Genomic DNA, 14,671 nt, shown 5'->3' on the forward strand with positions numbered 1-14,671 from the left:
TATTAGGAATAATTAGTTCTGAAGAAAATATGCCTTCTGTTGACGCAACTCGCATAACCATTCAGGCACAATATTGGTGAATGCTAACAATTCTTCTACCACACTAGATATAACAAATATGGGAACCTATAACAGAGATAAACAGTATGGGTTACTAAAAAGAATGACCCAGTAGCAACCAAAAATATGATCAACTCAAAATTTAAAAAAAATTTTAAATTTACCACATGTTTCTAGATCTGGCCTCTAGGAAGACGATTGGATTTGGGTAAAGTGCATAGTGGCTTGTACCTGCTTGATGTTGGTCATCTCACTCCACCCCATTACCATCTCCACATTAGAACTCCTTAGTCTCTTCTAAAATTTACCAGTGGCACTCTAGATTAGGTCATCCTCCATTAGGAATTTTAGCATCTTTATTTTCTACTTTGGTCAAAACATGTGATAAGACCGATTTTTTTTGTGAGGCTTGTGTTCTGGCCAAACAGATATGTTCTACTTATTCGATTTCAAATAAAAGGAGTTCTTCACTTTTTCAATTGGTGCAGTCTGATGTTTGGGGCCCTAGTCGTAAAACTTCCATTTTTTCCTGTTTTCAGTATTTTCATAAAATGATCCAAACTTAGTTCTAAGATACTCTCAAGGTTTTGAGAAGTGATAATGGCACTGAGTATAAGGAAACTCAATTTCAAAAGTATTTTGCTGATAATGGGATTATTCACCAGACTAGTTGTGTCGATACCCCAGCCCAAAATGGTGTAGCTGAAAGGAAGAACTGACACTTGTTGGAAGTGGCCAGGGCGTTGATGTTTTTGCGCCATATTCCCTCCCAATATTGAGGGGATGTTGTTCTCACTGCAACCTATCTCATTAATCGGTTGCCTTCTCGTGTTCTTGACTCCCATAGTTTGGCTGAACTTTTACATGGGAATTCCACCTGTGGTTCCTCCCAAAGTGTTTGGTTGTGTATGCTCTGCCAGAGACACAAAATCTCATGGCAAACTTGACCCTCGTGGGTTGTGGTGTGTTTTTTTGGGTTACTCTCCAACCCAGAAAGGTTTTAAGTGTTACCATCCCCCTTCCCGTCGTACTCTAGTCAGTATGGATGTCGTTTTTCATAAATGTCTTTCCTATTATCCATCCCCACATCTTCAGGGGGAGAATTCTAGTTCTAGTGAAGATGTATTTGTGCTTCCTCCCCTTGAGGTTCCTCTTCTCCCATCTCCTTTGGTTGCTGCCCAGCCTACTTTGGAGCCTACTTTGGCTACTACCCAACCTCCTTTGGCTGCTGCTCCATCTCCTTCAGCTGCTACCCAGCCTCCCCTGGCTGCTATCCCTTCTTCCGTAAGGATTCCTTTACAGGGGAAGCTTGTATAAAATAATGATGGTCATGTTCCTAGTCAGGGGGAGTTAACTCTAGTCCAGAGAACCATCAGTGAATTTCAGAAGAGAATTGATAACTCGAATGTCATCACCTACCAAAAGAGATGCTCCAAAAGAGGTTTATCTTTCAGACTTTATCTTGTAGTCTAATTAGTCTTCTATTACGGCAAGGACCGAAGATGAAAAGTCTTCCAGTCCTTGTGGTATTGTAATTGTTTGTTTATATACTGTTGGTGAGAGGACTGCCACAAGTATGGATTGTTGCTCTTCCTTGTGCCAGTCTCTTCTCTCCTTTCTTCCTCATTTCTTCTTCTTCTACATTGTTAGTTCTATTTTCTATTTCTGATATTATTATATGGTATCAGAGCTTCTCCAAATCAGTACCTACCGCTACTTCTATGTTTTAAAAATTCCATTAGGAGTTTCTTCTTGTAGATTGCAGCACCCTATGTTTCTGTATATCCTATGAACCCTAGTTAAGGAAAACATGAAAAACTAAGGGTTATCTTCATGGTGTGTTGCTGTTTTCATGTACTTACTGATTACATCTTGTGTGGATCCTGTACAGTATGAATCTAGACTGAATACATCACGATATGGAAATTTACCAGCGGTTTTCAATCAAGGAGTGGCCCCTTGCTCTGTTACTGGATTTTTAGAAGCATACCAGGTTTGTTTATAGGTTTGATAAACTACTTGTTTTTTTTTCTGGAACCCTTGCTCTCCAACCCCATTCTCCGACCCCCACCCTTTACATTCTGTAGCGCCTCCACCATTCCCTGACCATCACCCTTCACCTTCTCTATCGCCTCCATCATTCCCTGATTTACAAACCTCATACATGCACCTTCTCTACTGCCTACACCACCTAATTTGCAGACTTCAGATATTCACCTTCTCTACTGTCTCTACCACAATCGGAGGTTTAATTAAAATATATATATTCTCTGACTTACTCACCCTATCATCAACCCTACATATACCCTATCCTTGTTTTTCAACCCACTTCTCACTCCCTGACTTTCAACCCCGAGATTTTCCTATACCCATTCCTGTTTAACTAACGACACTAGGACACTAGTGCCAAGGGATAGAACCAGAACCAAAACTGATGCAGATTCATCACCCAAATGGGCTTATTTTATAAGGAATAAGTCTAGGGTTGGGTCATATACATGTTGGGCCTTTGTTCCCAAGGGTTTTCTATGTATTAGGCCACTTTAATGAGCCTAAACTAGGGGCACATAGATTACATACGGGATTAGCCCAGTACTTAGTTTATTTTAATGTTTTTTTAATTGAACTGGTTCAAATTGGTTGCATCCAATTGGTTCAATTTAAGTGATCATGTGACTTGGTTAAGTGGTCATGTGACAACTTAAGTGGTTATGTGATGTAAGTTGGGCTGGATTAGGACTCTATAAGCCCAGCCATGTTTTGTGTCTATTTCTTTTAGTATTTTAGTTTCCTAGTTAGTTTAAGTTGCCAAGTAGGTTAAGGAATGGGTTAGGTTTTTTCTTTTTAGTGTATGAGTTTAATTTTGAGTCTTTTATATAAGGTTCTAAGGGGGTCAAGTATTGATACGAATTTTGATTAATAAAAACTCAGCATTATGCTTGCTGCCTTTGCTCCATCGTGAGTGTGCTTTGTGAGTAATATCAAGGTTGCCCTATGAGTAATATCAAGGTGAAGGGATTGGTGGACTCCGATCGACTCCTTGCATCTTGTAGATCAGAAGGTCCTTCTTCTTCTTCAATCAAGCTTCCTCAACATGCTGCTACTGCAGATCTGCAGATCTGGTGAGTTGTTTGTTAATTTAGTTATTCCATTCATCCTTTAACCTAATCTACAGTCCTCTCAATCCATCAAACCCTAATTCTCTATTAAACCTGTACTCCTATCTCCACTAGGATTCCCCCACAACTCCAGATTTAGCCTTCACTTTCAAACCCTACTTCTAGCCTACATTCCCCACATCACTCCCTACACTCGACCTTAAACCTAGCCCTTAGTCTCCACTACAACCCCTCCATTCCTCTACCCCATTAAAACCCAAAACCTACAACTCTGCAGATTTTTAAAACATTCTCATATCCAATTATTCTTATCCCATAATAACCCCCTAGACCTGCATATTAAAGCCATATAAGACCCATTCCCAAATCCCCATCCTAAACCCTAGAATTAACCTAAATCCTAGTGTTGTCCATTCGAACCAGCAACCCCTTTTGCGATTGATCCTATTGTCTGGCTCCTAGTAGGTCTCCTACCTATCTAGGACTACATTAAATTGGTATCAAAGCTATGACAGAGGGAAGCTCCAACCCAGCCACAAAAGACCCACCTCCCTTCATTTTCAAGACCCGAGTTCGTCTACCCAATGGGAGCACAGCCATATTAGTTGTTAATGAGAGGCGACGTAACAACATTATTTCACAATCCGTGGTGGATATGTTGTCCCAATCAGGAGAGATTTGCATCATGCCTACAGGTAAAGTCTTTGTTGAATTTGGGTATTCTTCATACCATGATGGTGCTTAGGTGTAAGCCGGTACCATCTCCAAGGAGCGTTATTGTAGTAGGTTGTAATTGGTTGGATGAGCGACAAGGTTGGATTGAACCTGAAAATAACTTGTGTGTCCTACTTGATCGACACCGTCTATACTATTTGTTTACTCTAAAAGGATTACAACCAAAGGTGACAACATCGACTGTACAGCCACAGGGACTGCCAAACATGTCAACTCAAATGCAAGCGGCATCAACTGTGTTTAAAGTTTCACCAATGGCGGATGTACCAACAGAAGGTTCTACTAAGGTAGTTTATGTTGAAGAGATTAAAAAACCGATAGCTAAAGAAATTCAAGTAGACCAAGCTGCACCAGTAGTTGAGATCATAATTGAGAAGTTAGGCTAATTGATGTGGAGGTCCAAAACACAATGGTAGAAGAAACTACTGAATAGGTCTACACTGAAAAGAGCAAAGTAGACAAGGCTGAGGACAAGGAAGATGAAGTGGTGGTTGAGAACACTCCACGAGAAATCATCGACATCCAAGATACTGTTCTTGAAGAGGTCGAGCACATAGAGTTTGTTATGCCACTATGGTTCTCTGAAGAGAAAGCTCCAGGCCTTGAAGACCTTATTCCTAATATTCTTGCCTCACCAGAGTTTTTTTTGGGAGTGGTCAAAGCTGCTACTCACAAGTTGTTTCCCCCTCATTACTGCCAAATTCGACGACGAAATTTTTCAAGCTGAGGAGAGTTGATGCAGATTCATCACCCAAATGGGCTTATTTTATTAGGAATAAGTCTAGGGTTGGGTTATAAACATGTTGGGCCTTTGTTCCCAAGGGTTTTCTATGTATTAGGCCACTTTAATGAGCCTAAACTAGGGGTACATAGGTTATATACGGGATTAACCCAATACTTAGTTTATTTTAATGTTTTTTTAATTGAACCGGTTCAAATTGGTTGCATCCAATTGGTTCAATTTAAGTGATCATGTGACATGGTTAAATGGTCATGTGACAACTTAAGTGGTCATGTGATGTAAGTTGGGTTGGATTAGGACTCTATAAGTCTAGCCATGTTTGGAGTCTATTTCTTTTAGTATTTTAGTTTCCTAGTTAGTTTAAGTTACCTAGTAGGTTGAGGAATGGGTTAGGCCTTTTCTTTTTAGTTTAGAGAGTCTAATTTTGAGTCTTTTATATAAGGTTCTAAGGGGGTCAAGTATTGATACGAATTTTGACTAATAAAAACTCAGCATTATGCTTGCTGCCTTTGCTCCTTCGTGAGTGTGCCTTGTGAGTAATATCAAGGTTGCCTTGTGAGTAATATCAAGGTGAAGGGATTGGTGGACTCCGATCGACTCCTTACATCTTGTAGATCGGGGAGGTCCTTCTTCTTCAATCAAGCTTCCTCAACTTGCTGCTACGGCAGATCTGCACATCCGGGGAGTTGTTTGTTAATTTAGTTATTCCATTCATCCTTTAACCTAATCTAAAGTCCCCTCTATCCATCAAACCATAATTCTCCATTAAACCTACACTCCTACCTCCACTAGGATTCCCCCATAACTCCAGATTTAGCCTTCATTTTCAAACTACTTCCAGCCTACATTCCCCACTTCACTCCCTACACTCGACCTTAAACCTAGCCCTTAGTCTTTACTACAACCCCTCCATTCCTCCACTCCATTAAAACCCAAAACCAACAACTCTGCAGATTTTTAAAACCTTCGCAAATCCAATTATTTTTATCCCATAATAACCCCCTAGACCTGCATATTAAAGCCATATAAGGCTCATTCCCAAATTCCCATCCTAAACCTTAGAATTAACCTAAATCCTAGTGCTGTCCTTTCGAACCAGTAACCCCTTTTGCGATTGATCCTGTTGTCTGGCTCCTAGTAGGTCTCCTACCTATCTAAGACTACATTAAGAACCTGCAATTCCATTCCTTTGACCTTCCCTACCGCCCCCACCATCACTAGGGCCCAGGATCTGATCATATAATCGGAGGATAAGGGTACTCTGCTGAAGCAAATAGGAGCATACTTGTTTAATCCTATTTGGTGTTCTGTTCATCCATTAATAATTTTTTTTTTAAAAGTTTTGCCTCTGCTACTTTCCTTGACTTTTGTTTTACCTACAACACTACCTTCTTGCTTATTGTGGTATTACACTATTATATCCCTTTGTATTGCAATATTACTAATTGTTGTATTAGTGGTTATTGATCCATCGCTAACTACTTTGTTAGTGCCTTTAACTCTACTGGTTGGGTTGTCCACTGCCACTGTTTTAATACACTGCTCCACTCTTGTAGTATGTTATCTCTACTTGCCTATTGTCTTAATACACTATTGTACCTTTGCATTGCAGTACCTCTTCTAACTTATTGTTTTTATTAAACTATTGTACCCATTGGTATAGTGTGATTTACTGTAGTAGTCTGATCTATCCTGGCCTATCTTGTATTTTATTTGAATCTTGTGTATTTTGCCCTGTTTACCCCACTTTGTTCTGATTTATCACTTTTGGTATTTGACCGCCTGTATAATGTATACATTATAAGTAACCTCTTGGCACTTTACTCTATTAATCATACGTTTCATATTATATCTATATCTTATATAGTTTTTATACTACATTGGTGCGTCGGAGTAGAAGCCGGCACTTTATTTCATCCAGCCAATCCCTTTTGTATGGATCCTATTTTTTTTTTATTATTATTCTATACCTCTTTTTATATCATGTCCTTTAATACTAATCTTGTTCGCAAGCATAGGATAAGATTTGCATCCTGCTACATCTGATCTCTAACGGGTAAAGATATGGAACTGATAGATGTTATGCGGAGAAGAATAATTAATGTTGCTTGCATTCAAGAAACAAGATGGAAGGGTCACAAAGCCAAGGCATTAGATGACTTCAAGCTATGGTATATGGGAGATGAAAGCGGGACAGGTGGAGTGGGCATAGTGGTGGACAGAGACCTTAAGAACAAAGCAATGGATGTTAAAAGATTTGGAGATAGGAATCTATCAAGCTAGTGCTTCACAATGAGGTTATTAACATAGTTAGCGCGTACGCGCCCCAGACAGAATTAGAAGAGAGTTAAAATACAATTCTGGGAATACATGGATGGTTTAGCGAAAGGTTTTGATCAAGGACAGAAAATTATTATTGGAGGTGACCTTAACGGACATGTGGGCAGAGATCGTAGAGGCTATGAAGAGGTTCACGGAAGATACGTAGTTGGGGAGAGGAATGAAGAGGGGATGTTAGACTATGCGGCAACGTTTGACCTGTGCGTTGCAAATACCTTTTTTAAAAAGAGGGAAGAACATTTAGTTACCTACAAGCGTAGGCAACATACAAGCCAAATAGATTTCTTCCTAACTAGAAGGCCTAACAAACTATTATGTAAGGATTGTAAGGAGAGAGCTTAACCGCTTACATCATAGTTATCAAGGCGGTAAAGCGACCATGGGGTTCTAGAGGGGCAAAATTCAAGGCGACACCACCATGGTGACGCTTTGGCGACACCTTGATAACTATGGCTTACATTGATTGGTAGTCTTGGATATTTACCTTGGTACGAGGCAACATAAGGAGAAAAAGGGTTTCCCTAAGATAAGATGGGGGCGACTACAAGGAGTTCTCCTAGAATCATTTACCGATAAAATGGCTCTGAAAGGAAGATGGGATTTTAAAGGAGACACCAATGAGATGTGGATTGAGATGTTGACTTATATTAAGAGGATTGCTAAAGAAGTCATAGGGATATCAAAGGGTTTACGTCTGGCCCCTAGACAGACTTGGTGGTGGGATGACGAGGTCCAAGCAGCCATTCAGACTAAGAAATATCGTTTTAAGACCTGGCAAAGGACTAACAAGGCCAAGGATAAAGTGAGTAATGTAGTCCTAGGTAGGAGTAATCCCACTAGGAACCAGGGTAATAGGATCTCTTAACAAGGCTGGCCGATTGGGACAGCTTAGGCTAATTAGGGCAGAATTAGAGTTATGGTTAGGGTTTTGACTTAGGGTTTTATTTGGTAATGATGTGCAGAATTTTATGAGTCTAATGGTATAAGTTGGATCAAATTTGGTTGAGGTTGGAATTCTAGGGTTTTGGGTAGGATGCCTTATGAAAATGGACTGTTTGTAAGATCTAGGGTTTAGGGGCAGATTTTAGGAAAGAGGTTTATAGGATATTAATGGGCAGGTCTAGGGGATTATTTTGGTATAAAGAAGTTAGGGTTTGGATGAGTTACAAAATTCTGCAATTTAGGGCAGAATTGGATTTTGGGTTTTAGGGTTCTAATGGATCTATGGATTAATGGAAGGGGTGATAATAGGAGTAGATGGAGCTTAGGTTAGAGGATTAGAAGAAGAAGGTTAAATGCTGAATTAATAAACTACTTACTTGAAAGATTAAATCTTCAACGGTAGCAGCTTTGAAGAACTAGAAGAAGGACCTCCCGATCTACAAGATGCAAGGAGTCGATCGGAGTCCACCAATCCCTTCACCTTGATATTACCCACAAGGTAGCCTTGATATTACTCACAAGGTTCACTCAACAAAGCAGAGCAGCAGCTATGGCAGCAAACAAAAGCTTTTTCATTAATCAAATTCGTGTACAATGCTGGCCTCCCTTACAAACTTATATAGAAGACTCAAAAATAGACTTAGACACTAAAAAGGAATGGCCTAACCTTATCCCTAACCTATTAGGCAACTTAAACTGACTAGGAAACCCAAATAGACTCAAAATAGAGTCCTAATGACTTAAAACAACTTAAACTACTTAAAATAAAGAAGATTTCCTAGTAGCCAATAGGATCACTTCACTTAAATTAGACCAATTGAACCAATTGAATGCAACTAATTTAAACCGGTTCAATTAAAAACACAAAATAAAAATTAAGTATTTGGGCTAATCCCGTATGCAACCTATATACCCCTATTTCAGGCCCACTAAAGTGGCCTAATACATAGAAAACCCTTGGGAACAAAGGCCCAACATATATATATCCCAACCCTACACTTATTCCCAATGAAACAAGCCCTATTTGATGATGAATCTGCATCAACTCTCCCCAACTTGAGAAAATTCGTCCTCGAATTTTATAGTGATGAGCGGGAATCAACATGTGATCAGCAGCTTTGACCATCCCCAAACAGAATTTCGGTGAAGCGGGAACATTGGGGATAAAGTCTTCAATGCGTGGAGCGTTCTCTTCAAAGAACCATAGTGGCATAACAAACTCTATGTGCTCGACCTCTTCAAGAACAACATCTTGGATGTCGATGATTTCTAGTGGAGTGTTGTCAATCGCCACTTCATCTTCCATGTCCTCAGCCTTGTCTACTTTGCCCTCTTCAGTAGTTTCTTCTACCATTGTGTGTTGGACCTCCACATCAATTTGATGGCCGAGCTTCTCAACCATGATCTCAACTACTGGTGCAGCTTGGTCTACTTGAATTTCTTTAGCTATAGGTTCTTGAATCTCTTCAACACAAGCCGCTTTAGTAGAATCTTTTGTTGGTGCATCTGCCATAGGTGAAACTTCAAACACAGTCGATGTCACTTGCATTTGAGTTGACATGTTCGGCAGTCCTTGTGGCTGTACAATTGATGTGGTCACCTTTGGTTGTAATCCTTTTAGAGTAAACAAATGGTATAGACGCTGTCGATCAGGTAGGACACACAAGTTGTTTTCCGGTTCAATCCAACCTTGTCGCTCGTCCAACCAATTGCAACCTACTGCAATAAAGCTCCTTGGACATGGTACCGGCTTACACCAAGCACCATCATGATATGAAGAACACCCAAATTCAACACAGACTTTACCTGTAGGCTCGATGCATATCTCTCCTGATTGGGACAACATATCCACCACGGATTGTGAAATAATGTTGTTACGTCTCCTCTCATCTACAACTAAGATGGCTATGCTCCCATTGGGTAAACGAACTTAGGTCTTGAAAACGACGGGAGGTGGGTCTTTCAAGGCTTGGTTGGAGCTTCCCTCCGCCATGGCTCTGATACCAATTTAATGTAGTCCTAGGTAGGAGTAATCCCACTAGGAACCAGGGTAATAGGATCTCTTAACAAGGCTGGCCGATTGGGACAGCTTAGGCTAATTAGGGCAGAATTAGAGTTATGGTTAGGGTTTTGACTTAGGGTTTTATTTGGTAATGATGTGCAGAATTTTATGAGTCTAATGGTATAAGTTGGATCAAATTTGGTTGAGGTTGGAATTCTAGGGTTTTGGGTAGGATGCCTTATGAAAATGGACTGTTTGTAAGATCTAGGGTTTAGGGGCAGATTTTAGGAAAGAGGTTTATAGGGTATTAATGGGCAGGTCTAGGGGGTTATTTTGGTATAAAGAAGTTAGGGTTTGGATGAGTTACAAAATTCTGCAATTTAGGGCAGAATTGGATTTTGGGTTTTAGGGTTCTAATGGATCTATGGATTAATGGAAGGGGTGATAATAGGAGTAGATGGAGCTTAGGTTAGAGGATTAGAAGAAGAAGGTTAAATGCTGAATTAATAAACTACTTACTTGAAAGATTAAATCTTCAACGGTAGCAGCTTTGAAGAACTAGAAGAAGGACCTCCCGATCTACAAGATGCAAGGAGTCGATCGGAGTCCACCAATCCCTTCACCTTGATATTACCCACAAGGTAGCCTTGATATTACTCACAAGGTTCACTCAACAGAGAGCATTTCAGCAGCTATGGCAGCAAACAAAAGCTTTTTCATTAATCAAATTCGTGTACAATGCTGGCCTCCCTTACAAACTTATATAGAAGACTCAAAAATAGACTTAGACACTAAAAAGGAATGGCCTAACCTTATCCCTAACCTATTAGGCAACTTAAACTGACTAGGAAACCCAAATAGACTCAAAATAGAGTCCTAATGACTTAAAACAACTTAAACTACTTAAAATAAAGAAGATTTCCTAGTAGCCAATAGGATATAAGAACCTCTTAGCTAATAGGATTACTTCACTTAAATTAGACCAATTGAACCAATTGGATGCAACCAATTTAAACCGGTTCAATTAAAAACACAAAATAAAAACTAAGTATTTGGGCTAATCCCGTATGCAACCTATATACCCCTATTTCAGGCCCACTAAAGTGGCCTAATACATAGAAAACCCTTAGGAACAAAGGCCCAACATATATATATCCCAACCCTACACTTATTCCCAATGAAACAAGCCCTATTTGATGATGAATCTGCATCAGTGAGATATTATGTAACTAGAAAGAAGCTCGAAAGGTTGTAGGAAAAGCAAGAGCGAAGAAATATGATGACCTTTATGAAAAATTTAATACAAAGGAAGGAGAAAATGTGATTTATCGAATAGCAAAAATAAGAGAAAGGAAGAGCAAAGATTTGGACCATGTTAGATGCATTAAGAGCGAGGATGGTAGAGTACTAATACGGGATGAGGACATTATGGAGAGATGGGATGAATATTTTTACAACCTACTTAATGGAGCTACTTTGACTGATAGGATGGACTCGGAAGTGGAAAGGAACAATCCTCAAGTCAACACACGTCATGGACATCTATAACGAATTGACGAGACCGAAGTTAAAGAGGAACTATGAAAGATAAAGGTAGGCAAAACACCAAGACCGAACGAGATCTCAATTGAAGTGTGGAAGAGCTTAGGAGTACGGGGGATGTCTTGGCTAACCAAGTTGTTTAATAACTTTTTGAGCACAAAGAAAATGGCAGATGAATGGAGGAGAAGCACCGTAGTTCCAATTTATAAGAATAACGGTGATATCCAGAACTGCAATAACTATAGGATCATAAAACTAATGAGTCATACCATAAAACTATGGGAAAAAATCATTGAAGGGCACCTAAGAAGATATACTGATATATCGGAGAATCAATTTGGTTTTATGCCAGGGAGATCCACAACAGAAGCTATTTACCTTCTAAGGAGACTTATGGAAATTTTTAGAGCTTACAAAAAGAACCTCCACATGATCTTTATCAACCTAGAAAGGGCTTATTACAGAGTCCCTAGAGAGCTCATTTGGCAAGTCCTAGGGAAGAAAGGAGCTCAAATAACTTTGTTGATATAAGGACATGTATGAGGGCGTGGTGACGAGTGTCAAAATTGTAGAGGGCCAAAGTGAGGAATTCCCAATTACAATAAGGTTATACCAAGGATCTGCTCTAATCCCTTATTTATTTGCACTCATCATGGATGATCAAACTAGACACAATTAAGATGAGGTCCCTTGGTGTATGCTATTCGCGGAGGATATTGTTTTGATAAATGAGACAATAGAATGGATTAATGCGAAACTGGAATTATGGAGATCAAGCTTGGAATCAAAAGGTTTTAAGTTATGCAGAACCAAGACAAAATATATGATGTGTAACTTCAGTCAAACCAGGAGAGGAGAAGAAGTGGTGAAACTTGAGGAGCGAGAGCAACCACAATGTGTTTGCTTTAGATACCTGGGGTCAACCTTTAACAAAGAGGGTGATATAGAAGATGATGTTTCCCACAGAATTAAAGTAGGATGGATGAAGTGGAGAGGTGCAACCGGAGTGTTGTGTGACAAACAAATGCTTGTTAAGCTTAAGGGGAAATTCTACAGGACAGTAATAAAACCGGCTATGACATATGGTGCGGAGTGTTGGGCAGTTAAGAAGAGTAATATAGACAAGATGAGTGTAGCGGAGATGAGGATGCTAAGGAGGATGTGCGGCAACCAGGAGAGATAAACTAAGAAATGTTTCTATTAGAACCGAATTGGGAGTTGCACCAATCCAGGACGAACTCTGTGAGAGCCGCTTGAGGTGGTATGGTCATGTACAACGGAGACCTATGGATGCACCAGTAAGGAGTGACTAGATTCAGGTTGATGGAGCTAAAAGAGGTAGGGGCAGACCTAAAATGACTTAGAGAAGTGGTAAGAAAGGATATGCATGTGATAGGACTCAATCCTAGTATGACCACGGATAAAGTTGTATGGAGGACAAGGACCCATGTCGCCGACCCTTTGTAGGGGGATGTTTCTGGGATGCTGCTTTGACTAATGCTTTTACTTTTTTCTTTACTTATTTTCCTTTGTACTTCTCTTTTCTACTATTGTCATAGCCTCTATCCACGTAGCCGACCCCATTTAGTTGGGATAAGGTTATGGTTGTTGTTATTGATTCTCCACCTGAAGCTCACATAATCTGGATTTTTCTGGTCGATTTCAAAGCTGGCAGCTGCTCTGTTTTTTGGGTTTTTTAGTAAAACAATATCTACTCCAGTTGAGGATCTAACCATCAGATCCTCTTAACTTTTGGGGGCATTATTGCCCCTCTTGGTAAGGCCCATCAACCTTAAATCTAGGTCTGGCCAAAGTCCCTGATTTACTGTGGCTTACATTCTCTCATGATTGGCGATACACTGGTTTTCTGGACAGAATTGATATCTGAGATTATTTTGAATCTGTACATTAGAGTTGCATGATATTTTGGGGGTATTTAGGACCCCTTATTTCAGTCCTTTGAAAAGAATCTGGTGTCAATCTGAAACCGGGATTTTATAGGATCTAAAATCTCCCCAAATCTGGACTTACATTTTCAGAGTTGGACTTCTTTGCTGCTAGATTTTTTCCCCCCTTTGACAGATTACCGGGATACCTTTTGAGTTATTATTCTCAGCAACATTGTTCTGCTCTGTATTTTGTGGCTGAATCCAGATCTGCGCTGTGATAATCCTCGGTTTAGTATATCGATTGTTGCATTCTCCTACACTGCTGGTTATTTTATTTTCATCACGATGGCTAATTCCGAACCTACTTCGAACAATGTTAATGTCCAGATTACTACTATCAAACTCAATGGAGTTTCTAATTATCAATTATGGGCCCAGGCAGTTGAGGTTTATATTAATGTTAAAGGACAAATGTAGTATCACAGATCTGAACCGTCTTTCCTCATATTCCAAAGACTATGAGGAGTAGATGCGTGAGAATGACACTCTTTTCATATGGTTGTGGAATAGTATGGACTCAGCTATTGCAACAAACGTCATGTTCCACACCACTGACAAAGGGGTTTGGGATGACTTGAAGGAAAGCTTCTCCCAGGAGAAGAATATGTCCTGTATTTATGATCTGTATGATAAAAATATTTACCTTCAAGCAAGGGGACAAATCTCTGAATGAGTATTTCAGTGCTTTTAAGGGAATGTTAGAGGAGCTCAATTTTCATCAATCTCTCACTATTGATCTAGAAAAGTTGAAGGTTCAACGGGTTGAATTTCAGGTTGCTGTATTTATGGCCGGGTTAAATTCTAATTATCAATCTGTTAAGAGCCAGTTGCTTACCGGGAGAAGGTGCCTTCCCTGAATGAGACCTTCTCTCGTCTTCAACACATTGTTGACATCTCACCCTCTTTAAAGGAAGGTTCTATGTTTGTCGTTGGTCATGGCCAAGGTTCTACCTTTCCTATGAGAGGTCGTGGTCATGATACAAATGAACAACGACTGATCCTCCAGACAATGTTCCTTTTGTGGTAAGCCCAAATGCCCAATCAGAAAGTTGAGAAATGTTGGGCTAAACATGGTAAACCAGAATGGGGCTCAACAATTAGCTAATATTGTTGTGTCAGATAGTAATGTTGAGAAGGTGTCTTTTGGCAACACCACCCTTGCACCCTCATCTAGAGCTTCTCCATTAGGTTATGTGTCCTGACACAACTATAATCAAATAGTTAAACATCTCCAAATATT

At 39.8% G+C, this 14,671-nt stretch overlaps 1 pseudogene; it reads right to left on the reverse strand.

Moving 5' to 3' along the window:
• LOC122668536 overlaps positions 1-14,671 on the reverse strand; it is a 66,272-nt pseudogene that overhangs the window by 39,350 nt on the left and 12,251 nt on the right.

The sequence above is a fragment of the Telopea speciosissima genome, chromosome 7, assembly GCF_018873765.1.
Source record: "Telopea speciosissima isolate NSW1024214 ecotype Mountain lineage chromosome 7, Tspe_v1, whole genome shotgun sequence".
NCBI lineage: Eukaryota > Viridiplantae > Streptophyta > Magnoliopsida > Proteales > Proteaceae > Telopea > Telopea speciosissima.